This window comes from Taeniopygia guttata, chromosome 1A (genome assembly GCF_048771995.1).
Source record: "Taeniopygia guttata chromosome 1A, bTaeGut7.mat, whole genome shotgun sequence".
In the NCBI taxonomy this organism is placed as follows: Eukaryota; Metazoa; Chordata; class Aves; order Passeriformes; family Estrildidae; genus Taeniopygia; species Taeniopygia guttata.
This window is the reverse complement of record NC_133025.1, coordinates 48890239-48912282: the sequence shown is the minus strand read 5'-3', so window position 1 is coordinate 48912282 and position 22044 is coordinate 48890239. Positions and strand designations below refer to the sequence as shown.

The window sequence follows — 22044 nt, the reverse complement described above, 5'->3', positions numbered from 1 at the left end:
GTGGTCACAGGAAGACCTAATTGTGTGAAGAACTTGACCTGGGACAGTAGAGCCATGCTTTGCCAGGGAGCATCTTCTTCCCTTCCTCCTGCCTTTCTTGTGCCTGCCAGAGATCTTTACAGGAAGATGAACTGAACTGGAGGTTGGCTGATCCATGACAAGGTTTAGAGCTTCCTGCTACAGATGGGCGAGCAGCTCACTCATCTGTAACAGGAAGCTCTAAACCTTGTCATAGTAAATGGAAATTCCAAGGTTGCAAGCAGGACCTCTGGTTGGAAAATTTGTACACCTCCCCTCAAGGAGCAGGTTGGGGTACCTGAAAAGGCAGGGGGAACCCTTTTTGGAGGTGGAAATGGTTTTTTTTTACTCTCTCTCAGCAGCTCCCTGGGAACCAGAAGCAGCTTTTATGCTGGGGTACCAGGGGCACTTCTGAGACAAGCTAAAACCCACCAGCTCAAAAAGCAAACCAAACAGCCTGTGCTTTGTGATAGCAGCAATTCAGGAGGGAAGGCTAAAATAACTGAGTATCATTTGGCTCCATTCGTGGGTCCTGAAAGTGGCTGTAATGATGTCACACTAGTGAGGACAGTGCAAGGTGGGGAAGAAGGGAGGGAAGGGAGATTTAGGGTGGTGAGACCAGATATAACCTGGAGTAACGATGTGGGAAACAGAGCCTGCGGATCAGCAAGGGATTACTGCTTTATTACCCTCTGGATTAGTGTCCCAAGGCCAGAGAGTGCAGAACAGACTGTATTGAATTATTCCTTATCAGATGGTGCTGACGGACTCGTGTCTGTCCCAGTAAGCTCCCTGGTTGGCGAGGTATTTTCTGTGTTCAGGATGGTGTGCCATAGTAAATAGCTTGGACAGGGATGACTTTTAGGAACAAGAACACCAACATGGAGATGAGAAATTATAAGAGGACTTGGAGGCGAAGGAGTCACACAGCAGTTTTCTTCCTCGAATTGGAAGGGCTCTCTTATTTCCATATATATATATATATATATATATATATATATATATATTTCTTGTTCTTTCAAGACATAGCTGGAAATCTTCAGTCTTTGATTGCAATAGCTTTTATTCCAGCACCTTTCCATGTTCCTATTTATTCTTCAAAGGTGAATTCAGGCTAGTCATATCTACTTTGACTACAGGTTTAAAATGTCTGGGGATATAATTTTAAACCCATAAAACAGTCACCTTATTGATAGATCTGTGAATGAGGAAGAGAAACAGGCTGTGTAAAAGAAAGAGGGCAAATATACCTGCAGCTGTCCTGTAATTGTGCTGTGAGGCTGGAGGAGGCAAGGACACAGACGAAGGTGACAGAAAGTGTTTCAGCAGGGCCTGCACCTCACTGTGAGCCAGTTCCTCAACAGACAGGAGTGTTGTGATGAAACACCAAGCCCAGGTATCCCATTTACTTCTTGCCACTAGCTATGCAATATTCTCAGGGAAAAGGACATGCAAAGTGGCTTGCCTGGGGAACCTCTCGTTGGGAGGAAGGATGAATAATACTTGGTGGTTCTACTGTCTTATATTTCTGCAATCTTCTGAGCCTGCTGAAAGTGTAAAGAGGCAAGTGGATACCTGTAAGAGGAGTTCTGGCTCCAGTGCTGTGATAGGTCATAAGAAGTGCAGTGTATTGTAAGACAAAGGAAGTTCCCAATGCAGGGCTATTACCCTTGCTCTGTGAACTAGATTTAGGTTCTGCTGTATCACACTAATATTTTAAGCTTTTGTTTGTAAAGGAAAGCCTCTACATGGTAACCACTTTTAAGCAATGCACTTTGAGGCTTGAAATGGCAGATCACCAGAATTAGGGCTTTTCCGCAGAGCTGACTCCACCAGACATCCGTCATCAAATGTTTCTGAATAAAACGTTGGACACTTGAAAATGTGAAATTTCTTATGATGCAAATATTTGGGAGCTGGGCACTTGAAGGCAGTGAGGAAAATAAAGAGCCACCTAAGAGCAAGGCTCCTGACTGTAACATGCATTTTGTGATGGAGAATGCAACAGGAAATTTCTATGTGAATAACACCAATTACCATCACAATTTGGGATGAGTGTGGTGGCCTGTCAGCAACCTTTGTGCAGATCTCCAAGTTCTGGAAGCTAGAGGGGGTCGTGCACCTTAACCAGCTAATGTGATCCACAGCTGGGAATATAGTCCCACCTTTTCCACACAATCACACTGGAATATGAGGGACTTCATTCCCATCATGCTATTAACCACAGTATTTAGAGTAAAAGCAACCACATCCTGTAGCCTGACTGGCCTCTCTCTGGAACTCTGTTGATTGCTCCTGGCCCAACAGAAGTGTTAGAAGCAATTTTGTGCTCGGGCTATGCTCAAACTGGCTCTTGAGAAATATTAATCTTCACCAGGCTGCAGTGACTGATACTAAGCTTTGTGGACACTTTTGAGGGAATGCAGGTGATTCAGAAATGAATGTTGATGACTCACTGGGCCCTCTCTAAGGCTAGTAGAGACATTGTACTGCCAGAGGTACTATATTTTAATTTAGAAGTAAACTCAAAGGCTGGGTTGTTAGTGATGCCGTGGTATCTTCCCCGTGAGTTTCAATGCAGTCCTCAATGTTCCTCTAAATTTCACCTAGCTAGAGTGGAGTTCTGCTGACTTGACATTGGTTCTGTAATCTAACTAGAACAGTTGCTTTTAATTTTCCTCTCTCTGACTTTGCCATATAGTTTTATTGTCTGTGGTTATACAACTTAATTCTGAAGTGAAGCCAGCTATATTTCAGCTAGATGAATGATCCCTATATAATATGCATATATGGCTGAAAAGCACTTTGGATAAAAGATGCTAAAAACCACAAGTTATTATTTCGCCTTTTCCTGCGTTTTGCTTTGTCACATGTTATTTAGTAGCTTTGCTGAGGTTCTGTCTCAATGCATTGCTGAATGAAGTGTTCTGAACAGTTTTAGGACTGCTGGTGTGTTTTATTAATTGCCTTTTACAGGTTGTTGTTCCGTCTGTTTTGAAACTCCTGGTTTCACAGACATAATGAAAAACTAAAGTTTTAAACTGAAGTTTTAGCTATGAAGGCAGGGAGGGAAAGAAAGCTCAGCAAAATATTTGGCCAATCTTAAGCTCAATGTTGGGGATGATGGCATACTAGAGACTCCTCACAGTGCAGGTTTAGGATTCAGAATAATAATAACTGAAAAGGAGCATAATGCCCGGTGTTCCAGGAGGGACAGAATAAGCCAGTAACCCATCTGGGTCTCTGACAATTTCTCAAAGAAGGGTTTTGTAGACTGAGATTTGTTCTGACAGCAGTGTTTTGAAAATGTTTAGGACCCTTGCCATCACATTTCTTTTAGGTCTGATTGCCTTATGTGGCATATTCTCAGCTGTAAGCTTCTCCCACTTCATCACTCCAGTGATGTCTCGTTGGTGTACATTGGCAGAGGGTTAGCCCTCTACTTCCAGACACGTTGCCTTCAGCTGGGTTGGAATCTCACCACAAGTCATTATGAGCCTGATGAGAGTGTGCTGAAGAGAAGGCAAAGGCTTATGATAGGTTGTGGTGAGGACTGACCCAGTAAGTGGAAATCATTTATTTTGGATTTATTACTAATTCCAGTTTCTCTGTATGATTTTTGTCTCAGCACACATTATCTTCTGAGACAGAAAATCTTGTAGCTACTGAGACCTCTGCATTACCCTTTGTAAGAATTGGGCTGATACCGGTTCTGATGTACTGGCCAGAACCATTGTAAGAAACTGCACTCGTCCTTCCAGAATTCCCTTTGTAAATATGTAGTACTCATCTCTGCTGCTTGTCATAAGGTCACTGTGCAACACTTATGTGCTGCAGTGTTTTATCATAACTCAGGTATACGACCTTCTCTGTGAAAGACCTTTTGAAATGTCCTTTGGTATCCATTAGTGTGAAATGTGCCACAGAAATGTAAATCATGTCACTGGCTGCCAAGGAGCACCTGGCCTCCAAAGAGTGTCCTGCTGCATTACTGAGAAGGGGAAAAAGGAGGCCAGCAGGGCAGGACAGAGGAGAACTGAATTTTTTTTTTTTTTTTCACTTAGGACTCTTACTGGCAGAACGGCATAGTTGGTGTTATGGAACAAAAGAGAGCTAGAGTGTGAAACTTTTGTGATGCAGTTTTTGATGCAGTTTAGTCCATTGCCAGGTTGCCAAGTTCAGACTGGGGCATCTCTTAACTCAGGCCAGAATACTCTGAGTCATCTCTGTAATAAGTTTAGGAAGATATATTAATTTTTTGTAAATTTTATATTATCTTCATCCAGTCTGAACTCCAGCTTATGATACTCACCCAAGAAATGTTATTACTGAGTGAGCCTTTGTGTTGACAAGCTGCATCTTTCCCTGAATGGTATCCTATTCACATCCTTCACTATGTTTTAATTTTTGGCTGGCTTTAGGTCAGGTGGGTAAATTTGCTTCTTAGTGCTTCAAGGATTCTAGTGCAGATATTAATTTCATCAGTAGGAACTGCTACAGCCTACTCCACAAGGATCATGAACTGAGGATATTTGCTATGTGGTCCCAGAAAATAAATCCTAATCTTCTAGGCTAGACACAAGCTTCAGGCTGTCCTTAGGCTAAAGGAAATATGTTCAAGTCTTGCCAAATGGGGCATTTCCCGGTGACATTGGTAAAGAGTGGACTACTCTGCCTTTATATCATGTATGTCTTGAACCTACCAATGCATGCATCTCTCTCAGGAAATGTGCAGATCTTTAGGCAAGAGTTCTGATTCATTCAGCCTTGCAAATTTCTCCCTAATGGAGTTTGCTTGAAGCCATATGACCTTGAAAGTGGGGGAGCTCTTAAAAATGTACTGCCTAATGTCTAACAGTTAAACTAATAGAGATGGGGACAAGTGCACCCTTCACTATGAATGAGGGTTGTTCACCCCATTAAAACTCAAGCTTATCAGAGAAGGAGCCTTTTCCCTTGGCAGAAGTGTTTTCCAACAATATTAGGCATGTCCATCTTATAAGATGTCACAGCTGAGAGAGGATTTGAAAATATTATTCTTGCTCACATGTGTGAAACGTGTTGTATAATGGTTTTGGAGCATATGCAGTGTTTACTCATTGATAAAGCTACACAGAATATTTAGCAAAGACTGTTACACTCTTGCTAATACTGTATGTGCTTCTAATATGTCAAGTGCTATTAAACAACTCTGGTGTTGTCAGAGTCTAATTTTTATGAGAGCTGCAATGAGATATTCCTAATCATGTATAGCATAATTCCTCCTTGTCAGGAGAACATATTGTGCCTCTGAAGTAAACATTCCTGCAAAAGTGGAATAATATCTTATACTTTCTCTCAGCCAGTTGGCCCCTATGACTGCACAACTGCAAGTGTACATGTGCATGCAGCATGGAGAATTGGCGATGCCTATGTGGTAATGATTTTAACTAGCTTTGCTTCCAATTTTGAAGCCTTTTAAATCCCCTCAGTAACAAAGTCCATTCTCTTGATTGTTTGTTTGTGTGATATGTGGCCAAGAAACCATATTTCTGGCAATTGAAAACTCTTTTGATGAAAAGAAACCCTAATATCAACTGTACTGCTTGCTTTTTGCAAATGGTTCTTTCTCAGGCTCTATCTGAAAAGCAACTTGGCCTAGAAGTTCAGTTTTGCAAGAATCCTTGATAATATGCTGGCATGAAGTATGACTTCAGATCAACTTAGGAAATAGGTTTTTTTTAAGCATTTGCCAAGGCCTCTTCAAATTTTTGTAATACTGACTGCAGACCTTAAAGACAGAATTTTTCAGAGCATCTGGCACTTGCCTAACTTTTCTCATCCTCACCTGCTTAGCTTTCCACAGAGCAAACTCTAGACAACAACAAAACCTCCTTCAAGACCCTATCCAAAAATTGTTCCTTAGTCTGGTGGTTCTAGGCTATGGAAGTGGGAGTGATGTTCCCAAATCATATAAGCCCTGCCTCCGGGATTATGGAGTGGGCTGTTGTTCAAGCTGCACTGTTGCAGACAAATTATATTGCAGTAGCTAAACACTTGGGTTCAAAGTAGTTATGTGTTCTCCTAGCACTGCCTGCGAGTTTGGGGAGCTCTTGCTGAGCCCTTCTCCCTTGACAGGGGACTACTGCACTCTGCCCAAGAAATAGTGAAGTTTGTAAACAACTTTAGCCCAGTTTAACATTCAATGGAAAAATTAATGTCTAATTGCAAATTTCTCTAGATCTCTAAACTCATTTCCTGCATATAATATCTCTGCAAAGTAGATTCAGGAAAATGTTACTTTTGGTTTAACAATCTCAGAAATAACTTCAACTCGGTACAACAATTCTTCAACAGCTGTACAATGGTACAAGGACCAGCACAAGGGTCTGAAATGGCATTAAAATCATGTTTTTTCCTATGTGTGTTATTAGCAGGCTATCTTGTTGGTGTTGCTAGATCAAAAAAGCAATGTTATTTTTTGAAGGGAAGCCATACTGCATGGAAAAAAGAAATTTTCCTTTCTCTTTCATGCATCAGCTTCTAGCCAGAAATATATTGGCTAAACTGGACAAAGAGGGCTAGGGAAGTGTAGACTAAGAGAAAGTATGAGGATGTAAAGATTGTATTCTGTATCTCTTGTGCCTCAGATGTTGCCCTTCACAGCATTGCTTTGTGTCCCCTGCAGCTGTGCTCTGAGCTGAATCAGAAGCTGCTGAAAGCAGCCTGGAGTATTCTTTCTCTTAGTAAGAGCTGAAACATATCCAGCCTGCTTTTCTCTTGCTTTCCCGACCTCTCCTTCCAGTAGAAGAGAAAACATGAAATTGAGTGGGTCTTCTTCCCTGCATAATGGCCTGAAGCATTCCTTGGATCTTGCTGCTTAGCCCACTCACACCAGTACTACAGTTTAGATGCAGGAACAGTTTTGTGGTATGACATGTGAGCCAAGGCCAGTGACTGCAGGTGTCCCCATGTCAAGAAACAAGCGGACATCCCCACTGCAGCATCTGGTTTCTGCTCCTTGCCCTTGATGGGCTGTGCTCAGTCAGTCACTGGTGACTCCAGCACAGCCACCTCGCAGCACATCCATGTGCCCACTGTAACAGAGCTGAGGTTTCTCTAGGCAGTGGCAGGAAGCCCAGCTGCAGCCCAGGGAGGCGCGTTGCAGGTAGATTAAACCACAGGCAGGAAATATCTGCGCAGAGGCGCGGCCGCAGGTGTCCCGGTAGCTGTCGCTGCTGTGGAAGCCAGGCCGGCATGGCAGCAGTGGCGTCCCAGCTGCAGGCCCAGAGGAGCAGGGAGCGGAACAGCCCTGAGCCCCACCTGCACCTATCGGTGACAGCAGTGTCCTCTGGGCCCCAGGCAGGGAGGCTTTGTGCCAGTCTGTCCTGCTGCTGTCCCCTCCTCGGGGATGGCATTGTCGCTGCTGTTGTCAGGGCTGGCGGGTTGCTGATGGCTCATTCCAGCAGTCAGTGTTGCATGGTGCAGTGCAGAGCTTTGAGGCCAGACACTGGGAAAGATGGCTCCTAAGGGGAGATCATCATTGTTGGCACAGCTAGGGCTGTAAAAATGTCAATGGGAGAAGTGGCCAAAAAGCGGGGGAAAAAAAAAGTAATTTTTCTCCTGTTCTTTGCCAGCAGATGATGTGATTCTTCTAGTGTGGGCTGCCCTTTGAGATAGGGTGACATCAGAGGCCTGAAGATATAGCCATGGTTCTCCTCCTTGCTGAAGGACACCCATCTGTGTTGTTCTTGGACCTATTCTTTCAGCTTCACTCATCTCCAGGGTAAACAATGAGATAACTTTCCACATGGAAGTGCTTCATCAGGCTAAATTCAGTGATGCCAGTAATGGCACAGAGATGATGGAGGGCATCAAAAGAACATGATCAATTCACCAAAATTTGTGTAGCACAGGGGAGTTCAAGGGGAAATCACTCTGTTACACTTCTCTCTCTGGTTTGAATCCATTCAGATGGGTATGTTATGGCATAATTGTATATATATATTTATGTCTTTATATGTATATTTATTGTTTATTTCAACAATGTGGAAAAATTACCAATGTAGCTGGCTATATCTAGTGTAGAAATCTATAGGTTTGTGTCCTTTCTGCAAAGAACTTTGGATTTTCTTTTCTTCCCCAGAATGTAGCTAACGGTGATATTCCTCGTCATCTAATCACAAAGAAATCTTCTGTTTTGCTTAGTAACTGAAATTGGCATTTTTGCTTTTGCTGCTCACAGGCGCTGCGCCACAGGAATCAATATAATATCTGACAGTAACAATTGATTTGCAGGCAGTTGCACCCACACTGAGGATTTCAGGCCTAAGGGATGAAACACCCTGAGAGAAAAGTCACTTTAAATCAAGAATTACCACAGGTGTAACTTCATTATACTGCAACTTTTGCACCATCCCAGCAGAACCTTGAGAAGTCCCATGCTTGTTGCTTTGGTACTGACAGCTGAGGTGCATAAGCCAGGCAGATTCTCAGTGTATGCAGGCACAATGTAGGCAGCAGCTGGCTGGAGGTGAATCCGGGCTCAGTGCTGGGCTCCTTCGCTCAAGGAGCTGTACCTCGGTGAGCTGGCAAGGACAGGACAGTCCAACCTCCAAAGAAAGACTGAAAGGGGTTAAGAAAAAGTTTCTTCAGTTGTCTTCTTCTACTGAAACCATACGCAAAGGTCCATCAGCAATATGATCCTTAACTGTTATTAATGAATGAATGTCAGTGGCGAGGTCATTAGATTTACAGATGCTGGTTCCTTCCTCCTCTGTCATGCTGGCAGCAGCTTTCTCTGATGAAATGTGCAGTACATAGCTTGTCTTTAAATTTCTGTTTCTATTCTCAATGGAATTGCAGTAGATCACAGCATTTGGTGGTAATACTCCAGGCTTCTTTAAACTGGCAGGGGGGAGTCATGGATAAATGAAAGGTGGAAAAAGTACAAAATGCTGCCATAGATGTCTAGATCAAACTGGGTAATGCTTCTACTGTTTTCAGCACTTCCAATCTGAGATATTCCTAGCATGCTGTTCTTTTGGTACTATGCAATGTGGCCTCTTCAGATGAAGAAGCAGGGATTAATGAGCCTCAGAGAAACTCTAATTTGTCTGGGTTAGAGGAGATTAGTTTTGTTTAGACCATTAACATAATTAATCATGAGACTAGAAGTGTTCATCTAATATTGCAGACTCACAGTTTTTTTTTTAGAAGATGTAGCCCAACACTATTAAATGAGAATTTCAAAATATATTTCAAAATGTGATCTCTGTTCTTCGAAAGTGTTTAGAAGTTATGTTCTACAGTAATGTAGAAAAAAATATATGCCATTGCTCTAATAATTTGTCTCAGTATAGTGTCTTGAGGGACTCCAAACTGGTCAGTTCCTCTGAGAGCTCCAAATCAAGGGCTGCATATAAGGTTTACCATGTTAAGGAGAGAAGGGAAGAAAACCCCTGAGGTAACTTACAAAGGTGTAATACTTGGTTGGCTCTATCCCATCACACTGTCCGGGGAAACATTTATGTCTTTTAACATTTTCTCTCTTCCCAATTGCTAAGTCTTTTATCCCTCGTAATAAAAATGAGCTAAAGTCAGACCATGGGAATAATTTTTGGCCAACAGAAGGGGACTGCTATGGATATCAGAAAGTACTCATAGTCACTAAACTGCTGCCTGTTAGGGACAAAAAGTTATGATATACAATCTTCTTGTCCAGTTAGGGAAAGCCATTTTCCTTGCATTTTGTGGGGAAATAACTGTCTTGGAGGAGAACTAGAAAAAGAAAAAAGTGGGGCTGATAAGAGAGGGTCCATCTCTATCTTATGAGACTCCTAAGTATGGGTATGTTGTACACCTGTTTCTGTAGTTTTGCACCTCCAACCATGGAATAGTTTTCCTTCCTTACTCTGCTTGAGATTTGGATCATTGCAATACAGTTGGTTCAGCTTGCAACCAGCTTGGCTTTAAAAATTCTGTTTCAAGAATTCTATGGTTACAAATCTCTCAGAAAAGGTATAAAATATTAAGGCATGCGTGTTAAAATGAGTTTGCAGACTGCTGCTGCTATGGTAAAAAGCATTTGCACAAATTATATTGGGATATAGCTTGTGTTGGTCTTTGATTTAGTTTGAGGGAATTCAGAAACACTTCTGGAAACATTTTTTAATGTGGAGCTGCTAAGCAAACTTGTTCTAGCAGTTTTCCAAAATGGAGAGTTGTGCTTTATAACCTTAGAAATGGGGTTTTATTTCCAGCTCTTTGAGAGAAATGGGAGGAGCAGCTTTCCCTCTGACATTTATTTTAATTCATAAAAATTACAGGCATCTGCCAAAATACCCTAAATTGTGGAGGAGGTAGAAATTGGGTCATGAAGAAAGATTAATGTCAAGCAAAAATATTTGCCAGTAGTTTTATATGAGAAGGGGAAAACTGTGTATGCTGCAGAAGAACTGTCTGGCTGTGGGGTTTTTTTGCACAACCACATCTGGTTTGTTGCTTTGATAGAGAATGAAGAGAGGGGGCTAGAATCAGGATAATTATCTTTGTGCTTGTCTGCTCTTCATCTTTTATGTATCATTAGATCTGCATGTCCTACCTCGTTACTTGAATTTATTTTGGCCATCTTTTTGTTCAGGGAGAGGGGAGACCAAATCCTCATCAGACATAATTTCTGCAGGGGTCATATCTTCTAGCTACAAAAAGTTTTAGACAACACAATAGTAGTGGCCTCAGCAGAAACCTTTTAGCTATTCTTCTCGGTGGAAGGAGGGAGTTCTCACAGGCTCTTTCAGATGGAGTTTTGTAACTTGCAGGGTGGAGTGTGGGATTTGACAGAGGTGGAGCTGCTCCACCAGCTGGTGACAGCTGTGGATTGAGGGCCTGTCGCTGGAGAGCAATGAAATATTCATCTCTTAAGGGTAGCCTGAGGGTATCAGAACAGGGGAAAGAGGGTTGAGAGTTAAATGGGAGCTGCTGTCAGCAAAAGTGCCTAGAGATTTAATGAGGATTTGGTTTCTGTTTCCCAGAGCAGCTATTCACCTACAGGAAAAAAAAAAAAGAAATCCTCAAAAAAGTCTAGGCACAATAGTCTCACTTGTCACAGTGTGCCACACTGACCTTGGCACAGTCCCAGGCCTCACTTATGTCCCAGAAAGAGCTTAGCCAGCCCACAGAATACTAAACAGCAGCATATCGAGGTACAGATTTACAGGCAGAGCAGCTGCTGGCTTCAGGAGTCACGTATGATTCAGTCTTCCTCTCCACCTGTGAGTTTTATCTCCTACACCACTCCTTTGAGCACTGCCTTGCAACCCAGTGACAAGATTACACTGAGGACTACTGTGCAAGTGGGAACACGACCTTTATATCCTTTCTCTACCTCCTAGGGCCAACTGGGGATGTGTTCAGCCTCTTAGATAATTAATTATACTGGCTTGAAATAACCCTTCAGTCATTTATTACTCTTCGCAATATTTCTTCTTTGGGATGCAGAAGCGTGTCTGAAACAGGTGTAATTCCCTGCCTGTGAAGGAAGGCAATGATGTCTCTTTTAGACAAGTTTTACAGCCCCTTTTCACCAGGAGACATGACAGAGTCCTTGTGGGCACTGATCTGCCCTTGTCACACTGGAATGTGCTGATGCAAAATAATGGTGTATAACAAGGCACTGGTCTGACTCGCATGAGAAAGCAGATCAGATGTAATCATTTTGTGAGATTATGTTAAATATTTTTATTATTATATTATGTCTATGAAAATAATATTCATAATTTAAATAGAAATCCAGTTCTTAATTTCAAAGATACTTCAGATAGATGCAGATTTAAACTGTCACCTTGGCCTTTTCCAGCAAGCAATATTAGCTTTTTGGCTGTGCACTTCCAAATGCCAGTAATGATACAGGATGCTTTTTTTTTTTTTTTTTTTTAAACAGTCTATGTGAGACAAAAGCATCTCTTCTCTTCTATTGTAATGGCTTCTCTTATATTCTGGGTACGTACAGAATTTTCTTGCTGGTGGTAATGTCTCTCTACTGGAATAAAGTGCATCTTTCAGCATCTTCAAAGTGGCCACTCTCCCTAGGATGCTCTGAAATGATTTTCTGCATGCTGCAGAACAGCTATGTGGAGGATATGAAAATTTATCTGGCACAGTGCCCTCTCCTCCAGCAGCACAAGTGCTCTGAGTGCCACTGCCATTCCCCAGTGGTAAAGGATGCTGTGGTGTGGCAAGGAGAAAGCAAGAGGCAGTTTCTGAGCTCAGCTAACAAAACAAAGGCTTTTTTGTTTTCATGTCAATCTAAGAACATCTCTCTCACTTTTCCAAATTAAAAACTATAATTTTGAACATTTTCAATTCTTAATGTCTAGAAATAACTGTTAGATTTGAATTCCCTCAAGGGAAGAGGGGTCTGGGGCAAGGAGGGTCTTGTTGTGTCCCTGATGAAGCTGCTATGTAGTATCAGTAACTGGAGAGGTTTGTGGTTTTGATTGGTAAGCCAGAGCCTCTGCATAGAGTTAAAACCATCTAAGTGCACACAAATGCATCGCCTGATTTTGAAATGCTCTGTTAAAGATTATTGTTACTCATTTTCATTATCAGATTTTAGCCCTTACTAAAAAGACCTGCTGTTGAAAAATGATGATTTAAATTATAACAATTATTTAAACCCTGGACAGCCTTAACTGTCTTGAAGCAACTTAGCATATTCAATATTGTACTCACCTGGGGAGATTGTAAGAATTGTCTACATCACAAAAGGTGATGCTGGTAACAGACACTAAACGTGAAGGGCTAATGTTGTTAGCTGAGCTAGCAGAGAATTCTCATCCAGCAAGCCCTAGAAAATAGACTGGGAGTGGGCAGATTTAAGAATCCATGTAAGCACTGACTGTGTAAACTCCCCTTGCCCTGGAGAAAGATGGAGAGATTTGCCAGATGCCTGCACACTGTCCCAGGAGGAAGGAGTTGGCTTTAGAGTTGCTTTGCTCACTAGAGCGTTTCCAGAGATTGAGAGGCATTGAATGATATAGGCTAGATGGTCTTCACAGAAGCTTTGCTACTGTGTGGGAAAAGATCCCTGACTTTGGGTTTTTATGGAAATTGTGACATCTTTTGGCACTGGCCATCAGGGATTGAGCAAGACAGGTTGTGTCTTTCTTTTGCTTGCTAACTGTTTCTTGGAAGGAGGGTTCAGGGTGCCATAGGAAGCTGTGTTTGAGGCAATATTATCTCCTTTTCTGTTTAAACCCCCTGCTTGAGAAGTAGCTTGGTTTGTCTCTGAAGGGCAGGAAGTGGCACCTGCAAGGCAGCAAATGAAAATAATGTCTCAAAAAGGGAATGTGTCACAGGTGGGGTGTGGGGATGTTTTAATTGTGTGGGTCAGAGTGTGTCTCAACATAAAAATTATCCTGTATTTCGATGTAATCTCTAAATAGGATTGTGCCAGAAGTACATCTGACTTGACAAACCAGACAACCAGCTAGCCCCATTACTGCTCAGGGACTTTCTCAGCTAGAGGTAGTGCTTTTAGATATGGTGATACTGATTAGATTATTTCTCACATATGTGTTCTGTCACTTTTTGCATCTAGGTAAACTTCTGGTGTTCATAGCATCCCTTGGCAACGAGCTCCACAGGTCATCTGTGCCTTACTGAAAGGGCTACTGTTTGGAACTTTTTTAATGTTACTTTTGTTTGCTTTTTTATTCAAGTCATTACTTATTATTTTACCTGTGGGGTCTGATGCCTCTCTCTAGCTTTCACAGTTCTGTCACATGACTCTGGGGATAGCTTGGGGTGGGGAGAATGACATATCAGAACACAAAGCAATATGCAAAATGTGGGCACACCATAAATGTGTACAGGTGCATGACAATGATCCCCTTTGGTCTCTTCCATTCCTAATTGGTCATGCCATTAAATTTGCTTTCTTACCACTGGTGAGCAATGAACTCATGTTTCCACGGTTCTCTTATAATGCTAAGCCCTTGTTTCAAAGGGGTGATTGTCAAAACTACTCACAGTGTGTGTAAAGTTATTGGTTTTCTTCATGGGGGATGCTTTACCTACTCTGCACCCCATCTGCCTTTTTATAACACTTCTGTTCAGTATATGGCAATTCTTTGTAGTCAGTCTTTGTCTTTAATAATCTGATTAATTTATGCTTCTCAGAAAAGTATGTCATTACATTATATGGTTTTTTTCTAGATCATTTCTTTATATGATGGGTAGGACATCTCCCAGTGCAGATTCCAAAAGGACTTTTTGGTGATCCCTTTCTTCTCTTTTGCCCGTTACATGATCATTTGAAGACTGTTATGCCATGGCAGGTAACTTTTTAAATGAATCTTAGCGAAAGGTCTTGTTGAATTCTTTTGTATTTCTGGAGGAGGAAGATTTGAGATTCCCACAGCGAGTGTCTGCTCCAGCTGTGCTGTGCCACAACTGGTCTAAAACTGACTGCCATCAAGTAGTTCTTCGGAATAATTTAAGGGAAACTGAAATAACAGCAAATTGCAATCACTACAGCAAATTGCACAGAAGTATAAGTTGTTAAATCTGGGTTTATTTTCCATTAATAGAGCATCAAGAATCAAAAAGGGTTTCTCTTTTGTTATTCTGGTGCTGGATTACCTAATTAAAATGAGATTTAATATTGCAATTCAATGAGATTTAATATTGCAATCAGAAGGACAGTCCTTCTGATGTACTTAAATGGGGAGAGAAGGTGTCTCATCTGTAAATATTCTCTGCTAAACTATCTTAACTAATCAGGCTATAGTGTTTACATGGCTATAATCTTAAACTTATGTTTATTCTATGCATTCAGAATGAGTTCTGCATGCTAAGGTATTAAAAGACTTTTGTTTTCTCACTGATATGTTCACTCTGAAATTTTAAAAAAGTGTTGTTGAATCATGACTGGGGTGATCAGAGGATAAAGCCTAACCTGCTGATAAACCATATGGTACTGTATTATATTATAATGATGTCACTCCCTTCCCCCTATACACACAGTGACTGTTAAGGACTCATTTCTTAATATTAAGTGAACCCAGGTGGCCTTGAGAGTGACCGAAATATCTTTTTTGGTCTTCTCCAATGATGCATGTTAAGATCACTTAGATGTTTGCATGATGTGAAATGTGTGACTGGAGTAAAACTGCATGACAGACTTCCAGCCAGAGAGACACTGACCCCTCAGGAGGAAAGTGAAATATATGAAATTAGATGAAAATTAATCATCGCTCCCATATATTATTGACTTATTCCAACTTCAGTCCTATCAACAGAGAATTCTGTGCAATTTTATGAAAAAGGGAGAGGTGAATGAATATTTATAACTGACATCAGAAAGGTATATTGCAGTAAGCCTTTACATGTTCAGAAATTTAGGAAAGTGAATTTTCTAGTTCAGCTAGATAAATTACTTGAAAGTCATCTCCTTGCTAATAAATGAAATTATGTAAGTCTTGTCAGTTATGGTACAGCTCAACAGGTTGGAAAGGGTTGAAAAGTATTCAGACTGCTGTGCAGTCTAAAGATCTCTGTTGCCAGAAAGTTAGCTACAAGTAGTAATATTGATGAAATAGGTTAGTAAAAGAAAAAAAAATTAATATAGTGCAGCAGTGGAGCACATCACTCTCCAACATGCCTTGACAATCCATAACAATACAGGAAACATTGTGTTCAAGTGATTGTTGCTGCTTCTCAAGATAAATCAATTTGGAAAAATTAAGTGTGGGGTGACATGAAGGCAATAGCAATTCATCATGCCAGTACTCTTGGCTCTTTCTGAAATAAGGCTGTACAGCTAAAAAGCTCTTTTTAGTGAATTCTGATGAGGTTGAGAATGATTTAATGCTCCCTGGGATTTTCTTTTACTATTGAATTTTTAAAAATATTATAAAACAGCTATATTTAAGATAGTAAATTGCCAGGCATTAGACTGTCTTATTCTCCTGCTAAATGGTCTGTGTTTACAGAGAATGGAGGCTTTTCTTCTTGTAACTTAGTTACCATCAGGAAGACCCTAATGGCTTCATTACACTTGAGCCAGGACAGAGCTGTGCAAAATTTACGTCCAGGAGGACAGTGAGGGTTTTTTGTCATGGGAAATAGTAAATACAGTTTAGAGGTTAGGAATCTCTTAGTAATTTTATTTAACTCTCACTAGCTCAGGGAGAATGGTAACACAAACACAACTATGAAACAAGAGTGGTAGAATACTCCGGAAAAAACACATTGTCTTTTATAATTTGAACACCTTTTAAAAATACTTTGTCACTATTGAAGTTAATTTTTCTTATTCAGCATCAGTATGCCACTGTGAAGATAAGGAAAAGTTATGTCCATTCAGAGTGGATTAAGATGTTCCCAGACAATTGGTTGTAATAAGATCAGAGGATTTTTGGTGCCAGTAGTTCCTGACCAGCAAAACTATGACATAGCTTTCTTGCAATAGCATTTGGTGGGAAAAAAAAAAAAAAGTGAAATTTTAACCCAATTAATCAACAAAATAGATGCTTTCCACAGGGCTGCAATCCAGTATCTGTATAACAATAACTCTTTATGAATAATTTTTCATTAGCGGTTGAACCAGAATTGCCATTATGGTGTTCCAATGCAGTGCCTGATTTGCTGAAAAAGGGTTTTCCTTGTGGATCTCAGAGTGAGAAAAATAAGTACTTGCATGGTGTCACTACTGTGGGGTTTTATGATCAATGCTCTAGGAAGTGAGCTGAAGTGATCAAATTATTGCAAATTAATCTGCAGCTTCTGAACACAGTCCTCTCATCTCTTCATGATTCATCATCCTGCAGTCTTTTGAAACAAACAGGTCTGCTAGTCTTGGTTAGACAACAGGGATAACAGCTGATTCAATAACAGCTGATAGTTTTGTTTTTATATCAGAAAGAGAGCAATGAACCTTTCCAGAAACTTCAGGGAAAATAACTCTCTTATAAAGTTTAGTGGCATTTATGTCATGTGTTAGTAACTGACTTAAAGGCATTAGGTGAACTGAATCCCAGGAGAAGGTGAAAGTCATTCAGAGCTGTTTTTTTCCTGGTGAAAGCATTCATGGTAGGACTTCTATGCACCTATGGGATCACAGAATATGCTTTATTATTACTTCCTGAGGAAAATACGTATCGGCTGCTCCTCTACAAAATAGCCTTGAAACTTATTTTGGAGAAATATTTTAACTTAAGGAAGATCTCATGCCTCACATGTTTGTTCTGTCCTTGGAGAAGGTAATTCCAAGGCCCACACTGAAAGCATTTGTAAAATGGCACATTTCTTTGTCCAGCCACAGTCAGCCCTGAACACTGTCTGCCTTTGCATATGTGAAGGGACCTGTCATTACTGGAAGGGCAAAATATTTTTTTTGCCAGTGAATGTAACGCACTGTGGAGTGACACAGAAACTTCTGGTTAGTTATGTAACTCCCTTTAATTCAAATTATCAAACTGTAAATGCTTTAATACATCGTAATACAGGTGATTTACAGAAACATTTGCCATGAAAGCAAATACCCATCATAGTTTGGCAATAATAAACTAAAACCAACCAGTAAAATTGATTTTGCTCAGCTTCTTGCAAAAAAAAAGGTTTTTCTGATTATTCTGTTGTGGTTCTTAATGGAGCAATTTCCATCAACACACTAAGTTCCAGCCAGAGTACAGAGTATTATGCGTTAGCAATGCAGTAAAATGGCAAGATTGAGGCTCCTGTTTGTTTATAAACTAAGCCACAAGCATAAAAGCTTGAAGTCAAAGAAGATGTGTGTGTGTATATAAGAAATGTCCTAATCAGTTGACAGTACCACAGATGCACAGAATGTAGTTTAAGTGTGTTTGCTGTGAAATCTAATGAGCAATCTTGCTGTTGCTGATGAAGGTCTTGTCAAGACTGAACAATTTATTCATCATCACTGTGTCCGTACCAGTGACAGCACAACTGTTAAAACCACCAGATTAGTTCTATTTTCCCCTAAAAAGTGAAACAGTAGAAAACATTCCACCCACTCATCCCACATTGATAGAGCACACTCACTAAGCAGCCCTGGAAGTTAGCTGCTGGCACCAAATGGTCTCAAATGTGATCGTTAGCAAACTCAGAGCCATGTGGAGAAGGAAAGGTAGCAGAGATTTCCAGCCTGCACAGAAATCTCTCCCAGAGCAAGAATCATTGGAAGCTGCTTGCATAAAAAGACTAAAGAGCCATATATAAATCCAGAGGCTGCCCCACAGCATTGTACTGTCTCACCATGACAGAGAATAAAATACAGCGTGCAGCTGTAGGCATGCAAGGTAACTGTGGGAAATGAAAAAGAGGAGTAAACATAACTTCCCCTACTTTGCATACAAAGGATGTGTGCAAATTTTGTAGGATCTGTGAAAAATTGAGTAAAATCTTTCTGTTTTTTCAACTGTGCAACAGAATGTACCATCTGCAGAAATCCAAAAGCCATATAGCATATGGTGGTATTTTTTCCTCCTTTCATTTAAATGATAGGAAGTCTGTTAATGTGGCTTCTTTCCCTTACTAGGTTCTCTCAGTTACTTTTTCTTGACTGAGGCAACACTGGTATCATAAGAGGTACAGGCTTGTCATGACTGATGTGCAGAAGACCCCTAGCGCAAGGAGTTTCTCAGACCTTCCATGGGCATCTCCAAATCCAGAATATCCCCTGTCACTTTATGCATCACTGCAACAGCAAAGCTGCATCTTCTGTGGAAGAGTTTGGTGGTGTTCATAGAGTGCTCTAGCTACAGAAGTACCAAGCATAAATTTACATGTGACTTGGAGCTTATATTCAAATCAAGACCTCTTTAGAATGATGAGAAACAGTCCTGTATGGGGAGACAGCTCAATTTGTCATGCGGGCAATGACAAGTGATCCTGTGGAGTATCTTCTAACAGCTGAAATGTAATTCTGGGCTGCACAAGCTGATGCCATGTGAGTCCCTGCACCTGTGGTTCGGGCAGACCTGAGCTGCCATTTCCTCTTGATTGCCGATTTACTTTCATTATAGGCACACACCATGTTGTTCTTCATGTGCTGCTAACCGGAGCTTGCTTTCAAAAAGCTAGATTTTTTTTCAGAGATTGTCTCTGTAAGCAATTTCTCCAGTAGTCTGATATGCCATATCCCATTAAAGTTTACAAAGCAGAGCCAGCAAGGATGACTAGGGATTAAAAAAAAAAAAAAAGTTTATCTCTTGATTTGAAAATGTGCAAGTGAAGAAAATCTTGCCTTCAATAATTATATTCCTGAAAGAAATAGAGCTCAGAGATAATGGAAAGGCCAACATAGTAATTGCTTGTAGTATGAAACAGTTGATACAGTGGGGAATTTGAATTGCTTAATGAACTGATTTAAAGGTAGAGATGTTATGTCCTTTAACAGTAACTGCAAATGTCCTACCAGACATCTCATTTGAGACAGGGTTTTAATTCTCTCTTTTCTCTATCTTACACAAAGATGAGGCAATGATATCCCTCCAGAAATGGAAAGATATGAAATAACTGTAAAAATCTACACATTTTGAAAAAGCTTTAAGCAGCTAAAATTTGGGTAGGTGTTTTAACTCTGGACTTGCATGCTGCAGCATCAGCAGAAAACATGTCCAAAGGTCTTCCAGTTAGGCAACAATACATATATGCCAGCTGATGCTTTCTGGCTTTCTTACATGGGGTGAACCTGGTGTGAAGTGGATAAGTAGAACCTCTTTAAAGTAGAGTTCTGTCTGAGAAATGCCATAGGTGCTGATCTTTTTCTCCTCTTGTAGTTCTTCACTGGACTCTAGTTCTTATGCTAGTAATGTTGTAGTGTATCTACAGACCTACCTGCCCAAAACTTTCCTACAGAACATCTGATATCAGGAAAGGTGTCCTTGCTTATTTGCCTTCATTAAATTTGTCTCCTTCCTTTCTCCTCCTCCATCTTCATCCTTCTGCCTCCCTTCAAACACTCATTTACTTTGATATTAGAGGACAGCAAAGAGAGTTAAGCAGGCAGATGTGCTATCAGACAAGCTGCTGCAATTCTGTGAAGCTCCATAAACCTCCTGAAAAGAACCCAAAAAATCAGATTGCAAAGGGCTGGCTACAGCTTCTGTGGAGGACTATCCTGAATTTTGTGCTCAAGGGAGGTGGTAGCTGTCACCTTCAGCAAGCAGGGGAGCAGGCCTACTGGGAAAATATCACGGTTATTAAAGATCAAATGTTTGTAATTTGGAGTGCTAAATTCTTCTGTGGATTTTCAAGAGTCTCTTTGGCTTTCAAGAGTGCTGGCAGTGCTCGAACTCAGCATTTCTGTCAAAGCTGAGGCAGGTGGGCTCCACAGCATAGTTTTCCCTGCTTTGTGTGCCCAGACCCTTGCCTAAGCTGCAGGTTTAGAAGAGAACGTGTGTGTGGTCCTTTTTATGTGCCCAGGCAGGAAGGAGCCAGGGTGTGCTGTGATCTTAATATCCAAGGGCTGAGATTGTGCAGGACACTTCAGGCTGCACCATCCCCAGCTCTGGGATACAGCCTGAGACCTGCACTGCAGAGCTGATCATGGAATTCACAGTACACCAGGCTGAGACAATGACTGCCAGGCACTCTTGAAAAGTCATGGTCCATTTATTCCTGCTTTTTGTATAAATACTTAGGCATCTAATTTTAGGCTTCCATGATGGGATTGCAGGGGGAAGGGCCACCTGGAGGAGTTTAACAACCACTCACTTTGTTCTTCTGCAAATCTTTTCCAAAAGAACAAAAGGTGTGTTTTAATCAGCGCACAAAACTTCAAGTAGTAGGGCTCAGTGCATTTGTTTTGAGTGACTCAGAATGTGGACAGGAGAGGGGGAATGGCAGAATATTCTGCCATTCATTCTGCTGCCTTCAAGCCCTGATTTTTTTAGTGACTTCAGGAGCTCTGGCCCAGCCACCTGAAACAATTAGGTCACTTTTCTTGTGCAGCAGCTCAGGGTATGCAGTTCTAATCAGAGACTCAATGAAGCAGATTTATATTAGGTATTAAATGACAGCTGAGTGACAATAGTACTAGGAGTTAAGTGAAATTTTAAAATTCCCCGAATGGAAAAATGGCACCATTAAAAGCCTCATCTAAGACAATTATTCTTTTTTTCCTAGAATTATGGGAGACTGTTGGAAAGAATTTAAACAGAACTTTGTTGCTGCAAGGAATGGATGCCAGAAACGGAAGGCAATCAGAATAGATCTTTATTTTCTGACAATAGCTGGGTTTGAAGCACTAGATGTATTAGATAGTTTCAACTCAAACAGTAAAACTCAGTTATAAAACCATGTACAAGAAATCTGAAAGATATTACATTTGCACAAAAATGGAAGTCTGGGAGATCTGAGGGTAGGTTGCAAATGGTTTGAGGAGGCAATCCATATTTATGCCTACCTCTTGATGTCCTTCATGAAAAATCAGGTAGTAGTAATGTTTCAAGGCCAAGAAAAAGACATTAGAGAACCAAAATTAATGGTTAAAAAGAGAAGTTTGGTAGCCCATACAGAAACTCGTGGATCATGTCCTTGACGTGTTGATTTTATTTGGGTTGAGAGAGACCTAGACATGTTCAAATGTACATCTATAGAGAGAAAACTGCTTTGCTACACTTTTTGTGTGCAACAGGTAGTTATAAAATTATTGTCCATTGCTAAGAAAAGGTTGGGCTTTCTCTCAAGGAAGTTCAAAATGCGGTAACAAAAGATACTGGAGAAAATGGAAAAGGCAGAGTCCACATAAAAAGACCTCCACATGTAAAGCTATTTATGTTATGAAAAACAAACAAAAAAAGCCAAGACAATCCCTTGCCTTTAGAAGAATAGCTGTGGTTCATACAGATTCTGTTCTTTAGCAGGAATTTAGTTTTGGCAATGCGTATTCAGCATAAACCAAAAACACAAGAAGTGTTACTGTCTCTTTGGGACTCAGGGGACAGTGCTGCAGTTGAAGATTAGTGGGCTATCAAAATGAAGTGTGTTCAGTTTCAGTTAAAGGCAGGAGCAGAAGCC

General features: G+C 40.8%; 1 protein-coding gene across 3 annotated transcripts in view; it reads left to right on the top strand.

Annotated features, from left to right (window-relative positions):
• Positions 1-22044, top strand: part of GRAP2 (GRB2 related adaptor protein 2) — a 109028-nt gene that overhangs the window by 14554 nt on the left and 72430 nt on the right. Inside the window, exon 1 of one of the 3 annotated variants that reach the window (XM_072923390.1) lies at positions 1090-14336. The exons of the other annotated variants lie outside the window; for them this stretch is intronic. The gene's annotated coding sequence lies outside the window, so the exon portion shown is untranslated. Of the gene's footprint in view, positions 1-1089; positions 14337-22044 lie in introns of those variants that run through there. 3 annotated transcript variants of the gene reach the window in all.